This window comes from Sceloporus undulatus, chromosome 2, assembly GCF_019175285.1.
Source record: "Sceloporus undulatus isolate JIND9_A2432 ecotype Alabama chromosome 2, SceUnd_v1.1, whole genome shotgun sequence".
Taxonomy (NCBI): domain Eukaryota; kingdom Metazoa; phylum Chordata; class Lepidosauria; order Squamata; family Phrynosomatidae; genus Sceloporus; species Sceloporus undulatus.
This window is the reverse complement of record NC_056523.1, coordinates 202,988,021-203,011,321: the sequence shown is the minus strand read 5'-3', so window position 1 is coordinate 203,011,321 and position 23,301 is coordinate 202,988,021. Positions and strand designations below refer to the sequence as shown.

Sequence of the window (23,301 nt, the reverse complement as noted above, 5' to 3'; positions counted from 1 at the left end):
GCAGGAGTTGGCGCATAGCGTCTCCATGATGCATGCCCCAGCTTTGCCCCTAGGGCGGCGTGATGCTGCATGCCATGCCACATGCTGGTATACAGCATCACAGTGCTCCTCCAGCGCTGTGTCCACATGATGCAGCACCAAAGGAGTGCCATAAAGCTGCACTGTAAAGCCACACTGTAAAGCTGCACTGCTATGGCTAGTCTTAAAGGTGTTATAAAATCTCTCTATATACTGATTATACAGACTAACACAGCTGTATCTTTCATTAGTTTGCTCTAGTTGGGCTTAATAATAAATTTCAGACCTTCCTGTCTAGTTTTCAGAACTCCATGACCTGCCTGCACTGTAAATAAATAAGTTTTTTAATATGATTCATCTTCTCACTCTTGAAGTTCTCACACTCCCCACACATTAATATGATTTATTGGTTTTAATTATTTATTTGGGTTTTTAACACAATATTTTTAGACTAAAATTCAAATCGTGTTGACACAATGATTCATTATATCTCACTCACTCATTATATCTGTAAAAATAACATTCTGAGTGGTAGTGTGAACATATTGTGTAAAAAAATGTTTCTTGTTTTGATTCAGTATTATAGGCTAACCTCCTACTCATGCACATGCAGTGTCATACAAGGCAATGGCAGAAAACAATATAAAAGAAGAAAAGTGTCATGTTGATAAAACTTTATATATTTTTCAGATTTCTTTTTCTTGACAGTTTGCATCACAATAAATTAAACTCACGATTTTTGCCTAGGGAGGAAAAGGAGAAATGGAAGTACCCACATGTTTCCATTCTTATTCTGGTTTTCGTGACTTCACCATTTTCAGTAATTCTCCCCCACAGCTTTTTCTTCTGTACACTCCTGTCCTCTTATCATTGGGAATGGGAATAACTTCTCATTTGTTATTTTGTTGTAGCCCATTTCTTCAGACTATGCATCTTCTACGTAGGCTGCTGAAGGGACACAAGGATAGGTAATTTAGGACACCATAAAGGCACACAGCTGCATTGGTCCCAATGAGAACATATGCATTTAACACACTGAAAACTTCATTAGACATAGAGTAAGCTTGAAATGGATTCCACATCTCTGAAAGTTAATGGGTTAGATCCAGACTCTACTAAAAAAGGCACCTTCTAAATTGAAGTTAAGATGCCTGAGCTGGCGGAAAATGGGGTGGTGGTGGTTTCCACCTATTTCTCTTCCCCATAGGTACCTCTGACATTCATCTGGATTCCATATTCACTCTAGAGGAGATTTTCAGGAATCAGCTTGGCTCGAATGAGAAGGTGAAATCTTTCCCATTCCTGCAGTGGAATTCTTCCATTGAATGAAACTAACACAGGGTTCTAGAGGAGATTTTCAGAAGCCTACAGCTCCAATGGGAATAAAAATTAATCTTTTCTTCCATTCCACCAGTGAATCTTCCATCAGATACAAAGTATTCCAGGATTGACAAACTCCTGCCATCTGAGGGAATTAATACCTGGATCCAACCCCCAGATTTTCTGTTATCTACAACAGTTGTGGACCAAATCAGATTCCAAATTGAAATGAAATGCTTTGGAAATGTTCTTGTGCCTTTAAAAGGAAATTAGGCTACTTCCCAATCACTAAACTGATTCTGAACAAAATCTTATGGTTGGTACATATGCTTAATAAGAAGAGTCATTCAGAGGGTGATGGAGAAAGCCTCTAAATGTAGATGAGTTTCAATCCTACAACACCCAGAGGGATGCAAATTGTGGAAAAGTTCAGCCATGACTTGGCCTTCTTGGTGGAAGAAAAACTTAGCAACCAAGTTCATAAATTATTTCCAATTCTCACTTGGATTGTGATATGCAGAACAGCTGCTATCATTGCATCACTCACAATGGTAAAGCTCAGCTCATGAATGTGAATCATCATTGTTGATTTGCATATCCACCTTCATATCAACTCTTGCTTTTCTTAAAAGAAAAAGACGCAAACTGTTAAAGCACTTTCAAATATCACATCAGCAATGATCTACTAGCCTGCCAACAAAATTAAAGATGCTGAAGCAATGAATAATTAGAAAGAAGATTTATAAAGGCAATCTGTAGGAAGAACAGAGAAAAGAGGAGAATTCAGGAAATTAAGGGTAGAGATAAACAAAACGTTTGCTTCAAGACATTAATCTTGGATGTCTATTTATATTTATCCTAATAGGGAATGCTAGGTTTGTTGTGCCAGTATACATATGGTAGGCCAGCTGAAGTCTCAGAGAAAATGCAAAATAGAGCTGTCATATTAAATGTTTCTATCCCTCTTTCCAACTTTGAAATTCCTCAAGGCAGCTTGCAAAGTAAAATCACATAAATCTAGATCTGTGCCACTTTCTTCAACTTTGTAGAGGAAGGCGAGAAAGCACAAGCAGGTCAACGCAGGCATGTTTGGGCATTTTCTCATTCTGGCTTATAAAGTTAAGTGAATGGCTAAATATGGATTTGTTATTGGAGAGCAGAGGCCTCATGACAGTCAGGCCAATGGATGCAGCCATGTTGTCATCATTTGTCATCTGATGCCTTCAAGTGAAATGGCTACCAGTAGACACTCTGTTTGGGAAGATCAAAATCAACACTTAGCTGGCTCTCCTTTGGTTGATTGAGTTACACTGGTCAGTCCCAATTCCTGTTTCTCCTGACCCGATTTATGTAATATACTAAGATTTATTTAAGAGGTAGTTTTAAAATGTGGTAGTTTTAGTTTAAATATTACTTTTTAAAACACCCCCTCTTTACTAATCAGCCTAAAAACTTAATTTCATGATTACATAGGAAAATAACCCTATAACCATGACGTTATAGTCCCTAGACTTATAACATAATTCTTTTTTTAGCTTTTTATTTTTAATGTATATAAATATAATGAAAAACCTCATCAGATAATTACAATATGGTGATTGCATAATATATAATCCCAGCATATATGTACATTGAACATTAACTTCCTTAGTCCTTCTAATACAGTAGTCCCTTCCCTTATGCGGGGGATCCGTTCTGCCCCCCCATAAGGGAAATTCTGCATAAGCTGAAGCCCCATTAAAGCCCATGGGGCTCAGGCTCATGGCAACACAGTAGTATTTTGTCCAGTGCAGCTTCCAGCATATGCATATAATGTAGGCGTACTGTACATGGTCTCAGATTTTCTCATTATTTCTTTATCATTATTTTTAGCTATATTACAATTGTGTTCATTTTCAATAACGTTTTCATAAAGTTTATTCCATACCCTGACATTTTACCTTAGTGTTCATATAATACTCGAAACCATTTATCATTTTCCTGCACCTTTGAATACCTATTTTTGTAATATAACAGTATTGGGCACCATTCCTTCTCTACTATCTCTGTATCTTTATGGGCAATGTGGCAAGTTAATTTGTTCATTTCACAATGTAACATAATTCTTACTTTAAAAGTTAGGTAGTACAAATGTCTTGGAAGTGCCTATCGGCAACGGTGGTAGCAGTGCTAACTAAAACAGTGTGACCACCTGTTAGAGCTAAGATGTGCAGCTGCTGAGCTTTCAAAGAACAGTAGAACAGAAAAATAAACTTTCCTGGGACTTGGTTAATCCCTCTTGGGTAGGTGAATAGTTTTTATCCTCCTGATCCTAAGCATTAGGGAAGGGCTGGGCACGCTGTAGCTTTCCAGATATTGTTGGACTGTACCATCTTGAACTTCTTGCTATGATATGGAACAGGTTTGGGGAGTAGTAGTAAAATGCAGTTCAGATGTTATGGCCAATAGCTTAAATAATAATTGTTCTTTTAAAAAGAGTTGTTCTGGTTAAACACAATCATTGAAGGATTTGCTTCTGAAAGGCGTTTCTTGCACTATAAAATAAAGTGATTAAAAAGAAGCAACTGACACTGGAAATGGGTCTAGCAATGAACAGCTGCCAATGAACTGTTAAAGTTAAAATGTTTAAATTCAGTCACTGTTGATCCTGTAGGAGGGTTGGAAAATAATAATATCTCTGTGTGTATGTATACTCTCTCACACACACATCTAGAAAAACAAAAATCAATTTAAACAAGGAGGTGTTTCTTTCTATGTTTGCTTGTTTCTATATTTGCTGTCAAGGTCATTTGGTTTAAACTGAAGTTTAAACCAGCCAACCCAGGTGAGGGTTGAATGCAAGTTACAGTTCCATCATATGGAAGGCTGCATTTTATCCATCCTTGAATTGTGGGTGGGAATGGGGGCAATCTTAACTGACTGCTCTTTGTAGTTAATGCCATTTTTGTGTGTATGTCTGTATACATTTAAGGATGGTGCAATCGAAACCTCACAGAGAAACTCTCATTTAGCAATACAGGCCTGACATTATTCCCATTGTTTAAGGGTTTCTGCTATCCTCCTGGCTCTTCTTTCCATTCCCACTGAATTTTTGGAATCTATTCTGCATCCCTTAGAGAAGCAATTCGTAGTAGGAAATAGTCCTTTTATTTGCCACACTTGTATTCTGCCTTTCCTCCCATGGGGACTCAGAGTAGTACATTCATTTAATAATTTATTTAGAATATTTATACCTGTCCCATAGGCACAGCCATTTATACTAATTATATTTGTCACTTCAATTTGGTGGTGAGAAACAGTGACTTACTCAAAGTTGCCTTTTTGGTTTTAGGTAGGAGTTGGTAGGAATTTTGTTCTTCTTTTATTTTCTTTTTAAAGACTTAATCAAAATTCAGAAATGTTGTAATTTGGAAAATAATATGAGATTGAAAATGTTTGAATGTGGGGGGAAAGGAAAATCAGCACATTTGTCGATTGAAGGGGAAAAAATCTGTAGATTTGAGACCAGGCAGACATGTCTGCAAGTCTGAAGGAGGATTACTATCTCCCTTTTTTTCTAGCAGTTCCTAATCTTTAACATGGACCTTTCCATGCTGGATAGTTGCACCATGAGGATATGTTCATTTCTTATATACCGGTTGAGTATCCCTTGTCTGGAATTTTGAATTGTCCACATGGGTGGCTGAGATGTTTGCTTTCTGATGGTCAGTGTACACAAATTTTGTTTCATACACAAAATTACTAAAAATACTGCTTATAAGATTACCTTCAAACTATGTGTTTAGGGTATATATGACACATAAATGTATTTCTTATTTAGAATTGGGTCCCATTTCCAAGATATTGCATTATGTATATTCAAATATTCCCAGATCCATCAAAATCTAAAGTGCATAACACCTGTGGTCCCTAGCACTTTAGATAGGGGCGACTCAACCTGTGTGTTTGTGTACAGACACACAAACATAAACACACTTTTAATTTAAAAGGTTGAAAATTATTTCAGAGTTTTAAAAAAATCTGAAAGAAACTGAATGATTTGTCCTTCACGACTTTCAGATTCAAGTGACCAAACGGAGGCATTAAAAACAGTTTTTGAAAAATCCTCACACTGGAAGGTATCCAAAGACAAAACCATCTCATCCTCTGCTATATAATCCAAGACCATAAACGTCTTCCTCCATACTGTTACAAGAGGTACTGCCTCATTGAAGGGAAATATTTGGATGTTTGAGGCCACCTTTTTTGTTGGGGGAGGGATCGAAAAGATCTAGAATCGCACAGCCAACGTGACCCATAGCCAAGCTAATTCAGAGTGAATGGGAGCTGCAGATCAATTTTTTCCAAACTGTGTCCAGGATTCCAGGGTAAAATGACGACTGCATTTCTGGCTGAATGATTACTCCCTGCTGAGGAACAGGTTGCACCAGTAATTTTGTGTCTGAAAAGAAGCAATTGGAAGTGGCAATTCAGCATGAAGTAAAACATTGCAATGGTTAAGCCAAGCTGAATGTGTCAGATCCACCTCTTTTCTTTCCCCAGATCAGTTGCCTGCCAGATTGTCTCTGGTGGAATTCAGACACAAAATGAAGGTCTATTTCAGGGGTAGACAAGTTCTGGGGTTTTTTTTGGGGGGGGGGGGGGATTTCCAGGCCCTAACCCATGCCACACCAGCCATGAACACTTCCCCCAACACTGCAGAAGTGGCCAGAAATAAACTTCTAGTTTTCCAGGTTTGTTTGCTTGCTTGTCATTTTTTTTAAAAGACTTGTTAGTGTGCCTCTATTTAAAATCATTATTTTTAAAACCACTTTTAATTATACCTGTTGGTTTTGCTGTCTGTGTTATATTTGCTCCTGATTTTACTTGATAACCAGTTTGTTGTTGTTTTTTGCCTTTAAGTCATTTTTGACTTATAGTGACTCTAAGGCAGGCATATCATGTGGTTTTCTTGGCAAGGTTTGTTCAGAGAAGGTTTATTATTGTGATCCCTTGAGACTGACAGGCACCCAGTAGGTTTCATGGCTGTGCTAGGAATCAAACCCTGATCTCCTGAGTCATAATCCAACACTCAAACCATTATGCCACTGGTGCCCCGGTTCCTGCTATAAAATGTTATGGCATGTCTTCCCTTCCAACTGGAATGTTCTTGTTCAGAGTTCCAGCCAGACATTCCTTCCAAGCCTTCCCTTTTTCCTGTTCAAATTTCCCCTTTCCAAATTTCTCTTCTTTCTTTTCTAACTGGCACTGACCATTCTGTATCTACTGAGCAAACTTAGCATGCATCTATATTGCAGAAATAATGCCATTTTACACCAAAATCCCAAGATTCCTTAGGATGGAGCCAGGAAGTTAAAGTTGTGTCAAAATGAATTATTTTGCCAGTGTAGCTGCACCCTATGTCTTTACTGCTCCATTTCAAGTAAGGTCTTTTGTTGAAGAACATCTTTCTCCATATGTGCCTGTCAAAGGATTGAATGGGCCATCCCTTCTGCCCCACAAAGAAATTACAATAGGTGAAGGCATAGGAGAAGGCCTTCTCTGCTATGGCACCCCAGCTGTGGACTGCCTTCTTCTTGGAGGCCCAACTGATGACAACACTGGCCTCATTCCTGAACACTGTTTTTACCCTTTCTCTGAAAGAAAGTGTTTAGCAGCGCTTTCTTGCAGTTGTCATATTTGAAAATGTTTTGATCTTGGATGCTAAGCAGAGTCAGTTCTGGTTAGTACTTGGATGGGAGACTGCCAAGGAATACCAGGTGCTGCAGGCTATATTTCAAAGGAAGAAACTGGCAAAAACATCTGTGAGTATCAAATTCACAGGGTTGCCATAAGTCGACAGATGACTTAAGGGCACATACTCATGCACAAGGACTGATGTGGATGAGTTAAGCATGAGCATTTATGTAGCTGTTACCTAAATTGCAGGGGGTTCTGAGAGAACAGCCATAAATTGTACTCAATGGGGAAATTAATTTAGCTCAATAAGAAGCAGTGATAGTGCTTTGACAACATAAAGCTGGGATCTCATCATTCACTCTCTTCAGTGAAAGGATTATACTGATTTTAAACAGGAACAGTCTCGGTCAAGTGCTTTCGCCTTCTCCCATGCTGAGCCATCTGGATGTCCTAATATGGTATGGCTGGTTTCCTGCGCTGGGGGACTACCCACCAGCAACCTCCCATTTTGATATTAATTTGATATATGGGGTCAAATAAGGGTGATTGGGGGCTAGATCCGGGGGTAATATAGCACATTATGAATGTTCAAAATTTTCTACATCCATGTGTTTGTTCCTCTGTATGTGTGAGAACATGTATGTTTCTATTTCAATTCACCTCATAAGATGGGGACATCAGTATTTCTCATACCTTGATAGAAATTTCCGGTTCTGAAGAGTGCATTATGCTGATGGATGCTGCGTCCCTAGAGACAGTCTATTCTACTATTGCACATACAACTTGAGTGCAGTATCATTTCCTTAAAACAATCAAGCATTCATGTTGCTGTAGTGTTCTCCCCCCTTTGGTTCTATGTACAGCTAGACACATTTCCCAAATGAACATAGCCACAGTGAAAAGGGGATAGGAGAAACACACCATCTAGGAATACAATGTACCTTAATAAAAATGATTGTTCATCTCTCTGCATATCCTGTATAAATAGTGCATACATTTCCAATGAATCAAGCCTGGAGCTATTTGCAGAGAAAGGGAACGATAACTGAATGATAAGTGTCTTAATCTTCAAAAGAAGGAAGTCTTGCATAGCAAATTCAGGCTGTCAAACTTGGGCATCATTTGTCTCTGCCAATTCTGAATAGCACATTGTGTGTGTGTGTTTTCTTGTTGATGTGATTGTTGGAATAGTAAATTTAAAAATAACATATTTTCCCCATATGTTCTGTTTTCTTATTCTTAGATTCAGATAGTCTGGGGAAAATTTCCATGTCTTCCTTTTATGCTCTTGTCTCATCCCTTTCACCTTTAAAAAGAAGTTGTCACAATAATGATTAATTGTTGATTTTATTTGCTTTAATTGCTTTAAATATCTATACATATATATGAGATCATGCCATCCACTGCTGTGCTTAAAAAACCTGAAAACCCTTCAACTACTTTAGGTCAAATTCACCTTGTATGGCATAAACATCATTTTCCCATTGTGTGTATTCTACTGCTGCATCACATCTTCATAATACACAGTGAAAACTGCCATTTTTGAGGATGCAGACAAGTCAGTGAGAAATCATTGTTTTCCATATATTTTTATGCTGGTTCATAATAATTCCTCCTGCAAATTCTTTTGCTTGAAATAACATTGCCTTTTCTCTTTATTTCTGAGGCTGTGCAGAAAGATGTATAATAAGATTGGGGCTGTGCAGTGGATTCAATACATTGGACTGATTTGGACCAATTTGCATGAGCTCTGGATTGGGTTGGACTGACCCACTTCAATTTTGGAATGGAACATCACATTCCAAACACTTCAGATTTTGCAAGGATAGAAAGCTTCCATACTTCCAATACAGTTTATTGAGTAGCCCAAGGGCCATTTCAAAATACTAGTAACATAATAAAAAGCAGTATCACACAGCTATATATAAAATGTAAGCTTCCATACTTCAAAATCAGCAGGTTAAGCATGGCTGGGGGATGGCTTGTAATCTTCTGGCAGCATTAGTGGCATTTTGTTGTGCAATAACACCAGTTTCCACCGTTCAAGCCTGTTCCCAGCCCATGCCCAGATCGGGCAAAAAACAAAGTGTGATAATATCCAAAGATCTGTATAAGGCCTTAAATTACTATCTATATTCAAACCTGTAGTTTAATTTTCATGATAAACCACAGGCATAGTAGTTCCCATGTCAGCAGGGTGGTGAATCCAGTCCTGATGGATCCCCCACAATATGTTCAGAACCTTTAACACCTTCAGACTAAAACTCAAAATGAATTGATCACCCCACTGATATGAGAGCCACTAGCTGCCACTCGAAACATCAGTACCAATGTCACAGATCAGTACTATACAATTGCATAGTATGGTGTGTAGCATAATAACCATTTTTCGGTATCCGTTGTTGTGCTATTTTATCAAAGCATGTTTTAGAATAAATAGAATATCTGCCGTTTCAAGTTTAGTGAAGAGGAATGACTAGTTGCATGGACAGACTGCTTCCTGCAGAATTATTTGGAGCACTTGACCTTGCTAATCCTATGGCAAATATTTGTTCATGCCTTCTCTTTGACATATTTTGTGAGAATGCAAAAAACAAAACAAAACAAAAAAAATTAAACTGAAATCCTGAGTGAATGAAGTGTCAAATATTGTTGCATGCAAATAAATATAAATAAATTCTTTATTATGGATCAAAGACCAGCATCAATAAAAGATATAATTATATGCATGTTGCATACATATAATTAGCAACAGTAGAGGGGAGAAAAAGACCTAAAAATGTACAGATGAGCTTCTTAGCACCTGAGTATCCTTAGGTAAATTAGCAGTTATGCTAAATAGCTCAATTTTGTCTTGGATGCTCTCTCTCTCTCTGTGTGTGTGTGTGTGCGCGCGCGCGCACGCTTGCACACACACACACACATGGGTATATTAGAGGAGTTATTTGTCACAGTTCTTTTTAGAGCAGTGATATTTGCATTATGTGTAAAATATCATAACTGTTCTTTGGCAAGATATTTTCAGCAGGAGTGGCTGGAGAATCACATTCTTATGGTTTTCCAAAGAATCTGGATTTCCCATTTGTCCCAGGTAGAGCAATACCCACCCCAGTGATACTAAATGCGACAAAACACCCCCGAATGTGGTGGATTCCTCTTCTGCACACTGCACCATCATAACTAGTCTCCTTCTGAACATCAACCAAAAATGCAGTAAACACAAACTGGAAGTAAATTTCCACCTACTTCTGAGACATATTTTTGGCCAAAAAAGGACAAGTGTGGCCTGCTGGTAGGAGCTGATAAGGTAGAATGTGGCCCCTATCCCTGCTGCTATTACCCATCACTAATTTCAAGCAAGTATAAGGAAACAGTGGGCCTCTAGATATTTTGCATGCCAGATCTCATGAGTTCAGTCAGAATGCCCAGAATGGTGAGGTATTGTCAGAGTTGTATTCCAAAACATCTGGAGGACACAGTGTTCCCAATGTTAGCTTTAGAAAAGTTGAATTTTGATCCTTCATATCACTGTGCCAGCACATAGCTTTTTGCACTAGGGATCAAAAAAGTACAGTCATCCCTCCATATTTGTGGCTTTGATATTTGCGGATTTAATTATTCATGGATTTCATTAATATATTCTCTCTAGGACTGTCTTGGTCCTCCAGTGCAACTCTGTGGTCAACTTTAACTAAAAGTTGCACTGAAAGACCATTTGTAGCTACTCCAGTGCCATTCTATGGTCAGTGTATGTTGGACATTGACCATAGAGTTGCACTGGAGGACCTAGAGATTCCTAGAGAGGTATCCTTCAGGTAAAAACATGGTGTTTTTGTTATTTGCAGTGTTTCTATATTCACGGGGATCTTGTTCCCCTAACTCTAGCGAATATGGAGGGACAACTGTATTTTCATTCATTTATCACATTAAAATGCAGGATAATCTCTAACAGGAATAGGATGCCTATCCTGTGTTCTATGCCAAAGGACAAGCTCAAACTTTCTGACTTCTTTTGGCATCTGCCTGCCAGCAGACTCTCTAAAAGAATTCAGATATTCTTGCTGGTAGGTTGATCAATAAGTCCCATTGGAGTACTTTTTCTGTGTCTCACACGTCTTTGTGCCTTTTGGGTTGTGGCCTATTGTGGGAAAGGGGGACTCAAACAATGAAGCAAAAGTAGCCTAAATGTAAATGCAATTAGCCTAGATGTAAATGTGGGTATCCTAGATGTTTTTAAGGTCATGTAATTAAAGTAAATACTAATAAATGTATAGTGGGTTTTTAAAACACTGGGCTTAGTGTTTGTCATTCATCACAGCACCTGATCTCCACTGGTCAGAGGAACAATGGAAGGCACGAACAGCATTTACATCTATGGAAACTGGGTTGTATACTTCTTATAGAAGCCCTATAAAGCCCTAAATGGCTTGGGTCCAGGGTACTTGGAGGACCGCGTCTCCCCATACAATCCGCCCCGCACTCTCCGGTTGGGTGGGAAACAGCTTTTGAGAGTCCCTGACATGAGATATGTGATGTCTGCACATAGGGCTTTTTCTGCTTCGGCCCCGCAGGCTTGGAACTCTCTCCCTGACGAGCTCCGCTCAGCCCCCTCCCTGGAGTCTTTTAGGAAAAACCTAAAGACTCACTTTTTCCGCCTTGCTTTCCCCCATGTCCCTTAATTCCACTCTTCTCCTTTTATGCTGTTGTAGTGTAATGGATGTTCTTGGTGTTCTTGGTGTTACTGGTTTTAATGGTTTTTAAAAGGTGATTGAATGATGGATATTTTTATCGCTTGTACTTTACTGTTTAATGTGGGGGGATTTCTTTTATTGGATTTTGCTGTTTTCGTATTTTAACTGATTGTAAACCGCTGTGATCATTGGAATAGCAGTATATAAATAAAGATTCATTCATTCATTCATTCATTCATTCATTCATTCATTCATTATGTATTTATCATTATATTTGTACATTTGTATATTTGCACACCATTCTGACCTCCCCCCCCCCCCCCGTGGATCGGCGGATGCTCAAGTCCCAATGTCCTTAATGGCGGCATAGCCATGCAGCCGCACCAGTATTAGGACAGTAGGACTGAAGTCCATTGTCCGATCCTCCTTTCCTCCCTCCCTCTTCCCTCCTTTCTCCCTCCTCCTTCCCTCCTCCCTCCCCTCCCCTCCCCCCTCCCACTCATTCCTTACCTTCTTTCTTCCTTCCTCTTTGCCTCAGCTTGACTGAGGACAGAGTCTACAGCCCAGTCAGTCAGGACTGGTGCCAGGATTGGGGCTTGAGTCTCAGAGACCAGTCCCCAGATTTAGCACCCGGGATGGAGCATCTGGGCTCCGAAACTCAAGCCCTGGCCCTGGCCCCCTCCGGCCAATGGAGCTCTGAATCAAGGCCCAGAGCCCCATTGGTCAGAGGAAGCCAGGGGCTGAGTTTTGGAGCCCAGAGGTTCTGTCCCAGGTGCTAGGTGTGGGGACGGGCTCCGAGACTCAAGCCCAACCCCAGTTCTAGCTGACTGGGCAGCAGACTCCACCCTCAAAGTCAATCCAGGCAGAGAGAGAGGGAGGGAGGGAGGAAGAGGGAGTGAGGAACTTTTGTCCCCAATGGCAGCGCTTACCATCAGCATATGCTCAAATCCACGGATGGCAAGTCCCCTGATAAGGAAGGCCCACTGTAACAACATTTCTCAGTCTTAGGTTCTCTCCTGACGTATTTTTACTGAACATTATTGATTTAAATCTAGAAAAAAAATATGGTAAAATAATTTTTTACATGTTGTCAGCAGCAAGAATAATCTATGCCCGTAATTGGAAAGTTAAAACAACACCTCCGAAAGATGATTGGATTCTTAAACTCCTAGATATGATGGAGACGGACAAACTTTCAAGAGGCCTTTGAAATGAAACAACAAATGTATATAAGGAAGATTGGGTTGAAATTATTAATTTCCTTAAAAAAGAATGGGGAAGAAACGCTGTGTTGGGAATAGAATTATCATAAAAAGTTTACTTTTGACTGACAGCTTGAAATACTAATCTTGTTAATGTTAGAAGTATATCAATAAGTGGAAAAACCCCAATGTCATTTTTGTTTAACTTTAAAGTGGGATTCTCTTGTAGTGATGTATCCATTGAGAAGGGCTGTATAGAAAGATGTTGGGAAATATGCTTAATTATAAATTCTGTGTTAAGGGGCAGTTCTCTTTTTTATTAGTGGTGTATTAAAAAATAGACTGTTAGCTAGGAAGTACTAAATAGTAAGGATTGTGTGTTTTTATTGGTGAAATAGCTAAATTTCTGTAATCGATTATTTTTTTATTTTATCATATTTTTATATGTACTGAAAACTAATAAAGACTATATTACACAAAAACATTTCTCAGCCTCAGGGGAAGGCAAAGGCACCCCCTCCCCAAAAACAAATCTGGCTAACAAAATGCTGTGCTATGTTTGCCTTTGGATCACCATAAACTCAGATTAGAATGAGAATATATTTGTTTTGTATTTGTTTGGACTTTGATATACAGTCAAAATATATAGCCAGCCACAATTGGTTTTAAAGACTGTATAATATGTTATCATTTAAAAAGAACATTAAAATGACCCATGTAGATATCTGGTTCAGCCTTGAAGTGGTAAGTCATGTCAAAATATGAAACTCATTTCAATTCATATAATGAAAGCTTGATATGGTTTAAAATGTCACTCTCTGTGGATGTCTGTGTTGGATCCATAAAATGAGTCATCCTGGATGAAAATTAGGAGTTGGATTTGCATAAATTAGGAAACATATATGTCTAAAGCCAATATTCCACTAATCCCCTGCAACCCTCCACATTACAACAAAACCTGTTCTGTAGGGTCGCCAAGCTCTTCAAATCAAATTTTAATGGTTCAGGGAGTGCAGCCAAAGAAAGAGAGGCCTGCAGTCCTCCCAGTTCTGCTGAAGTGGGAGAGCCTGGCCGTAATAAATGTAGTTGAAAACAGATAAGAAAAATAATAAAAATTACTATGAAACTTCTATACTATAATAGCTAAGGGTATGAGGTGTGTGCCAGGATACTCATTGTTCAAATGGTGCCTCAGGCATTAATTTGCTGATTGATTTGAGGCAAGCCATCCTTCTAGCCTCCTATCTCCAATATAGACTTACACAGCTGCTTAAAGAATTGCTGAGATAATGGATGCCAAGTGATTTGAACAATCTTGTTACTACTCACAACTCTTGTTGTTTATAGCTCTCTTTTCATTGGGGGCTACTGGATATTCTTCGTGCTTGTGATTCTAATTGCGAACTGGCAGAACAAGGTATCATTGTGTCAGATCCATAAAATCCTCCCCCCTCCTTCATGGGTGTTATGTTTTGATTATACGTACTGTTCTTAGCTGGGGTGGGGTTAATTGTGATTTTGGTAATTTGATGCTTTATGACTTGTGTATAACTTGTGATTATAAGTGACTTTGAGAAGACATTCTAGATTTGAATAATAGCATGCAAATTTTGTAAATAATGGGATAACGACACACATTTTGCCTAGTTACATTGTCAAGTCAAGATCAGCAGTAGCTGCTATGCGTGATCTGTTTTACTGTGCCATTTGTTTCATAACCTCTCATAAAATTTTTAATGGATTCACTTAGAGTTTATATAAATTGGCAAAAATGTGTTGTGCATCGTAAAGCATTGGGATCTGAGAAAGGTTGCTTAATATTGGGAGTAATTTATGTGGGCTAATATTTGAAATAATTGAGGAGCATTGTAAATGTTAGCCAACAGAAACTGTGTGGATAACACAACTACCTGAATTTTGGATTGTACTTGCTGGCATAGTTAAGTTAACTGCTAGAATGAGCACTTGCTCTACAGTGGTTGCAACTGTATCATTCTCCTTTCCTTCTATAATATGTACAAGGACTTTGAAGATCCATGTTGGATCCCAGCTTTGTATGGATAAATATTCAAAGATATATATCCAGAGTGGCAACTGTATGACCCTAAAGATATTATTGAATTGCATGTTCCAGCAGCCCTAGCCAGCATCACTACTGGTAAGGAATGGTAGGGGTTGCAGTCCAACAGGTGGACATCCACATGATTACAGCTCTACCCTAAATTCAATTGTTTATCTGAACTTGGGTATGTCTATTGAATCAATGGAAGTGTTGGCTTATCCAGTTCCCATTGACTCAGTGGGTCTACTCTCCTTGGGACTAAGAATTGGATTCAGGCCTTATCTTAAAATCTTGGAAAGCTTTGTGAATTAGATTTGTGGACACAGAAACCTAAGTAGACTTCCAGTCAAACGATGGATAAATTGTAATTTTCATTGGGCATTTATTTTAACAGGAAGGTTTAATTAGGCTTGAAGAACAGGACAGCGAATCTTTAAATGCTTCAGTTAACTAGAAAATGGCATCATCTTCCCTTTACTCCCCCACATTGTCTTATAATTAGCCCCCTTTGAATTAAAACTATTGGTTGTAATTAATTTTTTTCCAAAGGTGCTGTTGCAGGAAACAATAGGAAGAATGTATAATTACTATATGTTGAGTCAGTTCAAGTGGTAATTAATTTTCAGAAGGCATAATATGAGTGAATCTAATAAAAGGTATTACTTATTATAGAAAAGGTTTAACCCCATAGGAAGTATAAGCCTCTGCTTCTCTTTGGAAGCTTTTTTCAAAGATAATTACATTTTTTCCAGATAAATAAAAGTTATTCCCCTTTTGCCATGGATGAATTTGAGTAACCAATGGCATGTACTGTGCATCATGCACTATCAAAATGAATTACAGACTGTAGCTTACTGGTTGAGCACTGCCTTTGTATGCTCAAATTCCCCCAAACTGGGTGCCTTGCAGCTGTTTGGGAATGTAACTCTCCTCATCAATAATCAGAGATTAGGAATACTGAGATTTGAAACAACTGAGTGTTCCAGGTTGAATAAGGTTGTTGTAGAAGGTCCTTGTGTTTGGTCCCTGATATCTGCAATTAATGTTGGGGAGGTCTGAAATGCTGGACAGCCACTGTCAAACAGTGTTGAAAATACTAAATCAGGTAAACCAGGGGCCTGTTGTAATATGACCAGCTCCCCCCCCACACACACACACACCTCTGTGTGTGTGTGTGTGTTATATGGGAACAGGGCAAAAAATAATTAAGTTCACAAAGTTTTTGTGGGTTTTTCGGGCTATGTGGTCATGTTCTAGAAGAGTTTCTTCCTGACGTTTTGCCAGCATCTGTGGCTGGCATCTTTCTCTGGAAGAAACTTTTCTAGAACATGGTCACATAGCCTGAGAAACCCACAAAAAACTATGGATGCCAGCCATGAAAGCCTTCGACTTCACAATTCAGTTCACATTTCAGAACACACACTACACACTATAACTACAAAGCAATATGGGAACTAAAACTCAATTGTCCTCCAAAATGTGCATTTCTCCCAATTTTGTAATCCTGGCCCCAAAACGCATACTAAATCTCTCTACTACTGAAAAGTAGTCACAAATATGTATGTGTTAGTCTTAATCTGAAATCTGGATTCCTTGATATTGTCTCTATTGATGCATGGAAGTACACAGTCCTCTTTTGGGGGAGGGGATTGAAGCAAAATAGGTATTGAACAGTTCTTCCTTTTCATTGTGATCTGTTAGCATTTGACCATCCTTGCTAAGCAGCAGATCCACTAATGGAAAAACCCACTGCTACGATAGCCTTGAGAGATGAGCAGTCAACCTGTGTTTAAAATCTTACAATGAAGTAGAGTCCACCAACTTCTGAGGGAGTGTATTGCACATCACACTGCTCTTACCACCACGAAATTTATCCTAATGTCTAGTTGGGACTTCCTTTCTTGTAATTTAAATTTATTGATTCAGGTCCTGCTTTCTGGAACACCCTAAAACAGGAATGTTCCATTCCACTTGCTTTTAGATATTTAAATATGACTATCTTATCGCCTCTCAGTCTTCTACAGGTTAAACATTCCTCTCTCCTTCAACCATTATTATTAGGGCTTGGCTTCCAGTCCTTTTATTATTTTGGTTTCTTTCCTCCAGGCACATTCTTGCTTGATGCCCAGAAATAGACAGTAGGACAGTAGTCAAGGTGAGGTCTGATTAGAGGAGAATAGCATGGTAATATATGTCACTGGATAGGGTCATTGTGGTTATGCTGATTTGGCCTCGGATTGCATTGGCTTCTTTTTCTACCATATTACACATTCATACTTAGCTTGTAGTGGTCTGTGAAACAGATCCTTTTTACACATACTTCTGTCAAGGATGACGTCACTGCTCTTATATTTTTGTATCTCCCCTGACTAAATGTAGAACTTTACACTTATCTCTGCTTAAATTAGTTTTAGCCTAACTGTCTTACCTATTGAGATCATATTGCATTTTATTTTGTTCTTCTGTTTTACCTATCCCTTCCAGTCTGACATCATTGTAAAGGTGATAATCATGCCCTCTATCACATCATCCAAGTCGTATAGAGAGAGATGTTGACCAACACTAGGTCCAGACAAAATCTCTGTGACATCCCATTTGTCACTTCTTTTCATGTTGATAAGGAACAACTGATTAAGCTTCTTTGGGTTCTGTCCATAAGCCATCTGTAAATCCCTAAAAATACTCGGTATACAGTGGTTTACCAATGTAATGGATGCTTATTTCTAAAACTATGCTTAGTGTGTAAATATTTAACTTAATATTCAATCAAATAATAATAAACTACTTGTTGTAATTGTTCTTTTTTAAAAAGCTTCCCTTCACTGTAGCCATTGATTACTAAGGGGGTGAGTTGTGTAGTGTACATTGAAGGTTATGTTAAAATATTTTTTGTTATGATTGTTTGAAGAACTCTTATTCTCAGCAACACAACAAGAACATATTGCCAAAATCCACAATTTCTTACAATACAGTGTACACACACCAGGAATAGGTACATCTATCTGTTTTGCTTTCACTAGTGTTCTGTTTAAAACAAAACTTTAAAAAAAATTCTTTCCAGTGAGTTAATGAAGCAAGTTGTCATTTTTGGACTATGCTTATCAAAAGAACTGAATGACATTTTCAGCCAGCCCTAACATAATCCAAACTGTTAAATTTGTGACTACCTTCCCTTAAAAATCCCAGATCTCATTTTTTACTCATCTCAAATGTATACAGATGTGTTTTACTGTATATGCCACATACTGCATGGGAGTTCCACTAGTGAATCATTCCTTCAGTGTTATTGGCAGGGCTAGCTGTGATTAAAACCCCATCAAGACTGTATGCTACAATTTTATTTTTTCAAGAGCATAGGCCTCTCAAAGGTCACATTCTGGAGGAGCTTAAAGCAGTTTCTTCCTTCTCATACAGACTCATCTTGTCTTCTTCCTGTGGGTTTAATTCCTTAATATACTGTACTTCACTAAATTCACAGTGCTTCAGCTTTCAACAGTGTCCATTTTCTTAGACATGCAGAAGTTTATAAGAGAGGAGACCCACAAATAGATGGATAAATTCAAAGCTATTTAGTTCCAAAACCATAAGCCCTGACATAATCATGGGTTGGAGGCCAAAGATGGATTTCTGTGTGCAGAAAGTGACATGCTGTTGGATTGATTGTTTCATCAGTTTGGCTCTCATGAACCTGAAGAACCACTGAATTCAGCATTCAGTCAAATGATGGATTGATTTCATTTAAATAGTGAGACTGCACTCCTTGTTACTAGCAAGGGTGGGAAAGTAAATTTAATTAACTAATTTAAAACCACACACAAACTGCTCCCGTTTGTGGTTCAAGAATAAAATTGGGTACATCTCTGGGTACAAGCAGCAAATTCTTTATTTTCCTTTTATTCCCTTGAGTTATTTGCATAAAGATGCATACAATTGAAAATGTGTATCTTTGAAAAAAGTGTGCAAATGCAATTTAGTCAAAGGGGGAAGTGCAAACAAAAATCCATGCATTAGGAAAAAAAGTGTGCAAAGCGTATGTTAAGAAAGGTGAATACCAAAATACAACTTTTCCAGCAAAATGAAACAGAAAGATTCACAATCCTACACAAAACAAAGATGCAAAGATAATGCAGAAAGGATTCAGAGAAATGCAATGAAACAGAGAATTTTTCCATCCTAGTCAGTGGGGATCCTGCACCAGGTGGGAGTGAGACTGGGGGGGGGGGGGGGGGGAGACTGGTCAGGACTTCTAGCGGGACTTTGGGGGCTGGGGATATGGTTGTGTGGGCCAGTAGAACTGCCACTTGAGCCGGAGAGGCCCCCAAGACCCAGTGTCATCTGCGCAGCTATGAGGAGCACCCACACAGCCCCCAAGGAGAAAAGCAGGGCATTAAATAAATAAAGGTGGAGGTTTCAGCCATGTCAGAGTCCAAGAACTACACCACACACAATCTCACAAACGGCACAGAAATGACATGGATTAACCCAGGCTGCAGAGATATAAATATCTAAAAGATTGACCCCAAGTTCCTGATGAACATACACTCTGGAAAGAAACACAACAATAACAAACAAAAAGGGGGCGGAAAAAAGTGAGCCAACAATGTTAAAAATGCAAAGTAATCAGCTCATATTTGAACAGCGAAAGGGACTGGCTTGCTATAAACGTGGGTCAGCAGTTTTTACTTTTTATTTTCATTCAGAATGTTTTATTTAAATAAAACTGACTTTGATGTACAGGAAATTTAAAAATAATAATAAGTGCTCTTGACTTACACATCCCCTTGAGTAAGTGAAAACTGCTAAAAAGCATGGTGTGAATTCTTGTGCAGATGTAACCTTTGTGAATTATTAGTTTGACCCAGATGGATGGGAAACAGTAAAAAAGAAGCTGTGCTTCATTTCATAAAAAGAGAAACAGGAGGATAATACAGGAGCTGCAATTGCCAGGGAGAAGGAATAAACTTTTTTTGCCTTGGTTCTTAAAGGTTACATCGAGGGTTGGAATACTGCTTAACAGCACGTGCAGAAGACTGTACTGCACTGGCATCCCATTGGATACATGTTGGACATTGGGTATGTGTTCAGTGGAGTTTATAAACTGTTGTATTGATGTTGTAATTGTTGTTTTTATTTTTAAAAAATGGATTTGAATTATGATTATGTTTCCAATGTTCATGTATAATTTACCTCATAGAAGAACCCAGAGAAGAGATATACAAGCATTTTATGGAATGGTGTTAGAGACCACCCCCTCCTCTACTTTTACGCACAGTTATTGAGATTCAACCCACATTGTCCATATCCTTATGTGCAATTCTGCAAATTGTTTCCATTGCATTAAGAGTGGATAGAAACTGGTCTTTGGAGTATCAGGAGGTACTAGAAGAAGGATGGAAATGATGGGAACAGATAAAGAAGCAACCTGAAATATTATGACCCATGAGATATTGTTAAAAAGAATGAGATATTGTTTAAAAGAAGCTCAGATTGATTTAAGCATCTAGTGGAGTGTCATTCCTCAAGTTCATCGGTAAGGAGGGGTGGTGAGCGAGAAAAAGACAGAAGCTGATTGCGATTTAATTATAATCATTGGTTAAAGTTATGCCAGGACATTGCTTGTGGCTATTCAGTGCTCCTGGGAGGTTGTGCAGTGGTACAAGCTTCTTGCTGTTAACTTAATTAGTGTTGCCTCTGAGAGATGAGAGTCTCATCATGCGGTTGGTAGAACACCATAGGCCACGCAACATGCTGTAGCTTGGCCCTGATATAAACTCGCATGAGTCTTGCAAAATACAAAAGCCTGATTTCCTCTGTCATGTCAAGAGGGTTACAGGAGCTCTGCACTTGTTTCAGTTTTCAAAGACCCAATCATTGTGCATTTTTGATATTCCCTGAGCAGAACATAAGAATTGACTCTAAGACTTCCAGGGAACTGAAGACTTTTTTTAAAAAAAGTATGGGGAACTGCTAACAATAGCTCTGACTTAACAGCTCCCATTCACATCTCTCCATTTCATACACAGGAGATTCCTGATAGACTGCGCCTCAGCTGAGGCAATTTAAAATGTATTTGTATTCAAATGTTAAAAACAGAATTGATATTGGCATTTAAAGGTAAATGCTTTGTTTGTGTGGAGTTCTTGTGTGTCTTAGGGCAGAGTTTCCATTTAGGCCCCACATACAGTTGTAAGAAATTTTCCATTATCCCTGACTATTGGCAACGTGTGGCTGAAAGGGATCATTGTTCACCACCATCTGGGGATCTGAGATTGGGAATGCTGCCTCAGGATTTCTTGGCTAGGATCCCCCAGATGTTTCTGAACTAAAGTTCCCAACACCACAAGACAAGGTAGAGGTGCAGGGATGATGCAGATTGTAGTTGATAGGAAAATTGGACTGCATCTCTGAAATGTTGCTTTTGATAACTTTGACATCTTCCCTTCATTGAAGGATGACATAGTTCATAGTTAGGCCAGCAGTGGCTAATACATTGCCAATGGAAGTTCATTGTAAGGGATTCTATACCATCTGGGCATTTCAAAGGCTGAATAGGTACATATTAGAAGAGGCTATTTCTGTTTGTTTTCGATCTTGAGTTGTTTCCAAGCTTTTGAGCTTCCTGACAAGCCAGAAACAATTTGGTCCAGAATTTGGGAAATGCCTTAACATTGCTTTCACAAAGATGAGTGGAAAGGCCTCCATTCATGTACATATTTTGGCACAGTCTTTAACAGCAGCATTTTACTGTTTGGTATAGTGAGGATTTGACCGTTTGCTACCTAATGCTTTCGTGTTTTTATTAAATGGACCACTGTGGATTCAAGAGTTTTTATAATGTTGGACTACAGCTGTTTCAGACTGGTCCAGAAAGCCATTTTCATGAAGCCTATGGTGCGTTACAGACCGCCTGTTTGGGGCGGCCTGTAAGTGGCCCTTTCCCCGCTGTATCAGGGCCTCAGCTGTCACAACGGCAGCCTCCGAGGCCCCAATCCACCGCTTTCCAGGCCGCGGGGAAGCGGCAAAAGGCCGCTTCCCTGCAGCCTGGAAAGAGGTGTCCTTGGGGCTTCAAGCCCCAAGGACACCCCAATGGTGGTGGGGGCTCTCAGAAAGGGGCCACTCGGCCCCTTTCTGATTTGCGTCGCTGGTGCAGCCTTCACACGTCTGCGCCAGCGACGCAAACCAGGAAGGAGCTCCTTCCTGCTCCGCCGAAAGGGCGCACTAAGTGCCCTCACGAGGCGCGACGACGTCACGTCCGCGCCGCCCCGTATCTTATGATTTTGCCAGATTTCTGCCCAGATTCCTTATTTTTATCTGAATGCATCAAAAGACAAATGACTGGAGAATGTTGCCTGTGAGTATAATAAATTCATGAACACTGTGAGTGGTTAATAGCTTTACAAATCACATCAAGGAAAACAAAACACTGAACCTATTTCAACACCTCATTGGTTATCCTTGCTAAGCCAGCAATTTCTGTATCCTTCCATTTATTCCTTTGTGTGTGTTTATTTAGCATCTGCAATATATTTTTTCTCTCTGTATTAAAATTATTATTCTGGACACTATTACTTGTTTTGTTCTTGAATGGAACTGATACCTCTTTGGCTTGAATGTGATACCTGTTCATATCATCACTGCTTTCTGAAATATTAAATCACCCTCCCTTTCAAAGAATTGCCTCTGAGCCACCTGTTAGATAAAAATTGCAAAACATCATGAGACCATTTCAAGCATATTCTTTATGTTAAGTGCAATGTAAACAAGGAGCAAATGTAATGATTTCCTTTAGCAATATTCTGACTAAACTACTGTTTGCACAGAGTTAATGGCACACATTGTTAAGTGTGTAAGAGAAGGACCATAAAAGATAACTACATATCAGCATCTTAAAGGCTTATCAGCATTGTCTTGTCAGTACTGTAATTCTTTACACCTGATTTGGAAAATACTCCCTAATCACTGTAAAGACTCAGATTCTGGCTCTGTGCTGGGTTCATGTCCTGTGTGTGGAGCTTGATATGGCGCAACTGAAGAACACTCTTTTAAGAGGAGGAGAGGACACTCACCACTAAAGGCAATTTGAATGGAGTTCCTCATGGAGAAAGCAAACGATAAATCCTAAGGGAGTGTACAGATCAGTGGCAGAGCATATGATTAGCATATTTATAGTTCTGGGTCAGTCTTTGACCTCTAAGCTTTTTAATGCAGTAGTCTTTGCAAAAATTGTAGTAGCCTCAAAATGTTAGCCCCAGTCATAGGAGAAAATTAGAGGCTTATTTTATTTTATTTTATTTTATTTTATTTTATTTATATCCCTCATTTCTCATAG

General features: G+C 39.0%; 1 protein-coding gene across 2 annotated transcripts in view; it reads left to right on the top strand.

Moving 5' to 3' along the window:
* Positions 1-23,301, top strand: part of LINGO2 (leucine rich repeat and Ig domain containing 2) — a 774,940-nt gene that overhangs the window by 198,368 nt on the left and 553,271 nt on the right. Inside the window, exon 1 of one of the 2 annotated variants that reach the window (XM_042449990.1) lies at positions 19,958-20,045. The exons of the other annotated variant lie outside the window; for it this stretch is intronic. The gene's annotated coding sequence lies outside the window, so the exon portion shown is untranslated. Of the gene's footprint in view, positions 1-19,957; positions 20,046-23,301 lie in introns of those variants that run through there. 2 annotated transcript variants of the gene reach the window in all.